Below are 7,500 nucleotides of genomic sequence, written 5' to 3'. Positions count from 1 at the left end.
GAAATTATCAGAACAGATTCAACAAACAAACAAGAGCCTCGCCGGCCAAACGCACACAATTACAAACAAAGACAAACAATTAGGAAAATGACAACAACAAGAGCAGCAATCCCATTACCCAGAGTCCCTCCCACGTCTCGCCACACAATTGGCCCTGTCTACTCCCTACAGCCTCCCCTCTCCTCTCAGCCCTCCCCCCTTTTCTCCTCACACTTTCCCCTCATCTTCCCAATTTCCTTACCCCTCCCTTCTCCTCCGCCTTCACTTTGCTTCCCCCACTCCCTGTTTTGTTGTCTCTTCACACCTTTCCTCTTATATGGAATTAGCCATTGGTATTTGTTCCCAAGCATAACAGATATTTTCGGAAGGATTCACATGATCACTCATGGTTTCTCTCATGGTATCTGTTGCGGACTTGCAGTAGAAGCGGGACATTTTCAAGTTCGTGTATTTTATACGGACAGATTTATCTCTCGTTAGTGTTTTAGAGTAGTTATATATATGTACGAACTTTATATATCAAGAAACTATGATTTTATATAATTTTTATTTTCTTCTTCAAGATGAATCTTCTGTAGTTACTCCTGCAGCAAATATAAATGTTGTACTTCTATCTTTTCACTAAGTCGACGCCTTTTTCATATTTCATTCTGGCTAACACGAGACACTTTTATTTAGGTGAGAATTCAGATTCAAAACAAAAACGGAATTTCCATCAGCCGAGGCCACATGGCATCCCTAATGAAAAGAAACACTATTCTTCGGGTGAACAGAACATGTATGGGTGGAGCCTACAGAGGTCCTGGCAGTGAGCACCGTGTAAACATATCGTGAACGAAGAAGGACAAACATTCCTCTCAAAACCGGCAGCTCTTTGTATTGTTCTCGCACCCCAGTAATTTCCCTCTTTGTCGTTTCTCCCCTTTACTTGTACTTGTTTCTTTGTTTCCCTTTTCTACACTTTATTGTTTCTTAACACTGGGCAGCTCCTCGGGGCATTCGGAAATCTCTGTGGTCTTGTGATATTTGCTACCCTTCTTTTGTATTTGCTTCACTTTGTATCCCTTTATATACTATTCACGTCATTATGTTTTTCCAGCCTCTTTCTTCTCGTCTTTCTTCTTTTCTTTTTTCTTTTTCTTCTCTTCCCATTCTTCGTTATCCTATCCCTGTTCTTTTTTCTGTTGTTCACCTCATCCTCCTTTTCTTCCACTTCCTCCTGTCTCCTCTTCCTTCTCTTCCTACTCCATCGTATTTCTATTCCTCTTTCTGAGCCACCTCCTACTTGTCCTCATCCTCATACTTTCTTTCATCCTTCTTCTTATTTCTCATCTACCTTTACATACTCAACCTACTTCTGACGCTCCTTTCTTTTTAATGTTCCTGTAGCAGTCTCTCCTCACTTTACATTCTTACGTGTGCATTATATTCCAATGGCCGGTAATAGATATGAATGTGTATATGTACTCTATATGTATACGTAGGTGCAAACGTATGTGTACACACACACACACACACACACACACACACACACACACACACACACACACACACACACACACACACACACACACACACACACACACACACACACACACACACACACACACACACACACACACACACACACACACATATATATATATATATATGTATATATATATACATATATATGTATATACATATATATACATACATATATATATATATATATATATATATATTTATATATATATACATACATACATACATACATACATACATACATACATATAATGTATACATACATAAGTATATACATACATATATATATATATATGTATATGTATATGTAGGTGTAAACGTATGTATATATATATATATATATATATATATGCATATGTATATGTATATGTATATGTATATGCATATGCATATGTATATGTATATGTATATGTATATGTATATGTATATGTATATGTATATGTATATGTATATGTATATGTATATGTATATGTATATGTATATGTATATGTATATGTATATGTACAGTATATGTATATGTATATGTATATGTATATATATATCTATATGTATATGTATATGTATATGTATATGTATATGTATACATGTATACAAAACACACACACACATACACGCACACACATACATATATACGTATATATACATGTTGATACATTGTGAAAGGTTTGAGGAAGGAGGAAGAGAAAGACACGGGTCTAGGTCCGAGTTTATTCCTGACCGGATTCGCTTACAGCTTCAGAGGAATGTTGAATAAACTCGGCTCTATACCCGTGTCTTTCTCTTCCTCCTTCCTCGAATATATATATATATATATATATATATATATATATGTATATATATATATATGCATACATACATATATGTATATACATAGTATTCATATATGTATATGGTTAAATACACAAGTAATACGTGTTCGCGTTTGTGTACGTGTACTTGTACTCCTACATGTATGTGTATGTATGTATGTATGTGTATGTATGTATTTGCCACTTCGGTTTTTCCAACTATTCTTCTTATTCCTTATCCCATAACATATATTTGATCATATTACCAACTACAGGTGTACAGCGGAATATCTTCGACAAAACTTACAATATAAAAAATCAGATAAAGATTTTTTAAGATAGTTATGTCCGATAAAGTATATCAACAAGCACAGTAAAACTTGGGATACACTTGTCCGTTTGAAAAGTGTTTAGCCTACAACTCTAGGAAACTTCCAAAATATTTCACACTCCAAACTCTTTTTCAGCTGAATAAAATCATCTAACTCTCCAGAATAAATCCTTAATAGGTGTCATCCTGCTGCAAATACCAGATCTCTCAAGTTTGTCTCATTCTACCTTAAACGCTCGACACTAACCAAGACATCCCAGGTCACTAGGATTGTTTCATATAGCACAGTTAACCTCACTGAATGATATACTTACCAAAATACAGTGCTTCAAAGCAAAACCCATTACTCCTCATAGGTATTTCAGGAATATTTCCCCCCAAAATTCTTAAATGTAGTCTTAACTCTCGGTTTCAATGGGAAAGATACAAAAAAAAAAAAAAAATCGCTTGTGTATATCTCAGTCCTTTTATGTCAATCATGTGTGGCTAATTGTATTGTCACACATAAAAAGCAAGTCATCTTATTGAGAACTTTTATTATTTCCCCAAAAATATCCCAAACTATTGATCCCACGGGGTTAATCTACACCTAATTGGAAAATTCGAGTTACCCCTTACCCATACTGCTAACTTCCATACAACTCAAGAATCCATTCTTACGCCATTGAGTTCAGGCTTCGCAAACTCCTATCACAATATATATAATCGTATATTCCAGCTCTCCTGGTCTTAGAATCTAACCTCGCACCAACACCAGCGTTGCTCCCACTACCATGAAGCATCAACATCACCGACACTACAGCCACCATCATCATTACCATCATTACTAACTCTATTACCATCGTCAACAACACCATCATTACCACCACCACCACAACCACCACCACCGCGGGGGCACACACACACACACACACACACACACACACACACACACACACACACACACACACACACACACACACACACACACACACACACACACACACACACACACACACACACACACACACACACACACACACACACACACACACACACACACACACACACACACACACACACACACACAACAACACACACACACACACACACACACACACACACACACACACACACACACACACACACACACACACACACACACACACACACACACACACAACACACACACACACACACACACACACACACACACACACACACACACACACACACACACACACACACACACACACACACACACACACACACACACACACACACACACACACACACACACACACACACGCACACACACACAGTCTATTCCGTTTCCAGTACACCCCTATTACAACTTGTAATTATCTTTGCTTATTCTACTTTGTCCTAATTCACTTCTCTGAACTCCTAAATCCTTCTAAGTCCTGATCTTTCCCAAGCCTTTCCCAACATATCCCCACCACTGCTTTATCCTTGTCTTACCTTGTCCTAAGCCTTTCTTAATTTCAAATTCTTTTCTGATCCCTCTTCAACTTGAACCATGAACCTTTTCCAATCTTTGATCTTATTTTCTTCCACTTTTTTGGGTTGTTGATCCATTCTTACTTCTAACTCTCTCCCCAATACCATTCGTAACCTCTGCCCTAACTTTATCTCATTTTGTCTCAAATTTCTTCTCCACTCTCTCTTGCCAACAGTCCTATTCCTTTCACCAATGATGTTCCTATCCCCTACTCAGTCTAAAAATATGACCACTTCCCAACCCTTATTCTTATATTGTCCCACTCAGCTCTCTGACTTGCCAACCCAATCGTAGTAATTTCTTCCCCAAATCCGTCTTCAAACTCCCTGAAAAAGTACAAATATCTGACTCCTTCTCAATCCTTGTTCCCATTTTTCCTCAGTCAACACCGCCCCTCTACATCCCATTTCCTCCACCCGTATCACTTTGCCATTTGAGTTTTAGAAATTCAATTCGAATTTCCTGTAACGGGAAATGCGAATTTCCTTTTCAAGTGAATTTCCACCCGCACAACTACCCAGCGAGTCCACCCGACTGCCTGTGTCTATTTACTTGTTTGTCTGTCCACCCGTCACCAAGACTCACTGTAATTTTGTCTGTTTGGATGCCCATCGAACATACAGTATCCATTGTCTTTCTTTAAGCCTTACTTCGATGAGTTTTCATTGTATACATTTAATAATTTTTTTCCTAGTGATCTTCTCACATATACAAAAAACATATTCAACAATCAGTTCATCTTAAAAGGTGGATAGCACATCCAAAATCTTTGTCTTGAGTCTTCGTGGGAGAAAATTACGAAAGGTGAGATGCATAGTTTCATTCCTTCACATTTAGTTACTATGTACGCTACACAGGGAAACATGGTAGAAGTAGTCTTGTCCCTCCAACAAATATGTATATATATATATATATATATATATATATATATATGTGTGTGTGTGTGTGTGTGTGTGTGTGTGTGTGTGTGTGTGTGTGTGTGTGTGTGTGTGTGTGTGTGTGTGTGTGTGTGTGTGTGTGTGTGTGTGTGTGTGTGTGTGTGTGTGTGTGTGTGTGTGTGTGTGTGTGTGTGTGTGTGTGTGTGTGTGTGTATTACATTTTCTTCTTTTCTCCTCTCTCGGGTTGCCAATATTTCCAAGTTCCCCCTCCTTTATACCGTATGCAGCCCTCCTTTCTTCTTTCCTTGCTTTATCACCTCAACCTCCCTTCCTTCCCCTCTTGCCAATGTCACAGGGCAAGTGGGAAATGGTTCCCCGTGATGAGCTGCATGTAACTCCTAGATTAGGCCCATTACCGTCGCCTCATTCTCTCTCCCTCCCTCCCCATCCCATCCCACTTCCCCCTCCCTTCCATTTCTACTCTTCCCCCCTCGTCAGACCATTCCTCCCCTTCCACGTGCTCACCACTTTTAGTGACTTTTTTCCTATTTGATGTCTGACTTTCTTATTTTCAAGCATCTTTTTTTTTTTTTTATTCACTTTTTGTCTGCTTAGTTTCTTTATCTATTTTTTCGCAGTCATATCTTTGGTTATATTTTGTTATGTAGGTATTTTACAAGTCTACGGTTGTTTCTTTCTTTTTACATAATTACCCCTCTCGCTTGTTTATTTTTTTATCTTATTACTAATTTTACTATAATCAACTCGTTTCTTCTTCTCTTTTACCTCCTTAAGCTTTCTTGTCTTTTTATGCGGCATTAATAAGATTTTTATTTCAAGGCATTTTTTTTCTATATCATTGTGTTTCATTTGACTTATGCTCTTTTGATTATATATTCTGTCCCTAAAGCCTCTTCTTTTGTTACCATGAGCATTTTTCTTCTTATACTTTTGTCAATCTTATTTTCTCTATTTCCATCTATATCTATCCCTGTCTCTATATTTTGTTAATATTCTTCTGTCTCTCTTTTTTATCTCCTTTTATTTTCTTATTTTATTTTCTTTGTTTTTTCCTGGTTTTTCATTTCTTTTCTTTTTTGTATCTTATCTACTTCCATTACTTTTATCTGTGTATACATTCCCCGATTTTCTTTATTCTCCCACCTTTTTCTTTACTCACACATCTTCTTTATTCAACTACTAATATTCTACACCTTTTCACTTTTCTTTTCTTTTTTCATTTCACCTTAACACTCTTTCTTACCTTTATTCATATCCAAATCCTTTTCGCCATCCTTTTAACTGCACTCAATCTTTATATTCTCTGTCCTTCATTCCCTCGCATATCCTCCCTTCTCCTTTTTCTCTTTTCTCTCTTCCTACGTCGTTCTTCCTTGAACTCCACATCTCGTTCCATTAACGAATTTTCTATTTCTTTGCCTTTCTCGTACATCGTTTGTATCTTCATTCTAACTTGTCTTTTCTTTTCCCTTCCAATTCTTCTTCTTCTTCTTCTTCTTCCTCGCTGTTCTTCATCCTCTTTCTTCTTCTTCTCATTTTCCTCTTTGTCTTTTGCTCCTTCTTGCTTCACGTTGCTTGGATATTTGTTAACATAAGGCTGAAATCATTTATTGCATCTCTGTGTTTCTTTATTTCATATTGTTCTTTGTCTTTCATTGTTTATTGTCTTTCACTATTTATCTTCTGTGTTGTTTATAGGTTTTCATTGCGAGCTGGTCTTCGATATTTCTTTATTTTTTGCTGCTCGATGTTCCTTGGTCTGTACTTACTTTCCTTCTCCTCTGCTGCTTTTTGTCTCCTTCCTCACACTCTCGATATTTCTCCTCTTTCTTTCGTTGATCCTATAGTGTTATTATACCTCGCTCTCTACCCTTTATCACTAACGCCTCCTTCTCCTCCTCCTCCTTTATCTTCTTTCCCTCCTTTTTCAATTACAACTCCTACGTTTGTTCCTCCACTTTTTTTCTATACCTCCTTTGATTCTTCCTCTTTTTATTTTCGTCCTCTCTCTCCTAGGCTCCTCCTCAACTATACCCGATTTTCCTCAATCTTCACTATCCCTATCGTTTAATAGACAAATTCTTACAACACTCCACTACTAACACATTGTAGTTACTCCACTACTACATTTGATCTTCTCTTCCTCAAGGCATTTTTTTAAGTACTTTTCTTCCCTCCTCATTTCTACCATAATTGACCTCTTCCTCTGGATTGACCTCGACTTTTGGATGCGCCTCCCTTCCCTCTCTGAGGAAATGACCTTTCCTTTTTTGACCCTCCCAATGACCTTTTCATTCAATGATGACCTCCTTCCACTCCTCTTCCTACTTTATCTTCTCTTTTTCCTCCTCCTCCGCCACCTTTCTCTTTTTCCTTCTTGTCATCTTCCTCTTCCTTCTCCAATTTCTTCTTCTTCTTCTTCTTCCTCTTCTTCTTCTTCTTCTTCTTCTTCTTCTT

The sequence above is a fragment of the Oratosquilla oratoria genome, chromosome 8 (assembly GCF_046742065.1).
Source record: "Oratosquilla oratoria isolate Oo_2021 chromosome 8, ASM4674206v1, whole genome shotgun sequence".
Lineage (NCBI taxonomy): Eukaryota > Metazoa > Arthropoda > Malacostraca > Stomatopoda > Squillidae > Oratosquilla > Oratosquilla oratoria.
The sequence above is the reverse complement of the archived record's forward strand: the minus strand, read 5'-3'. Positions refer to the sequence as shown.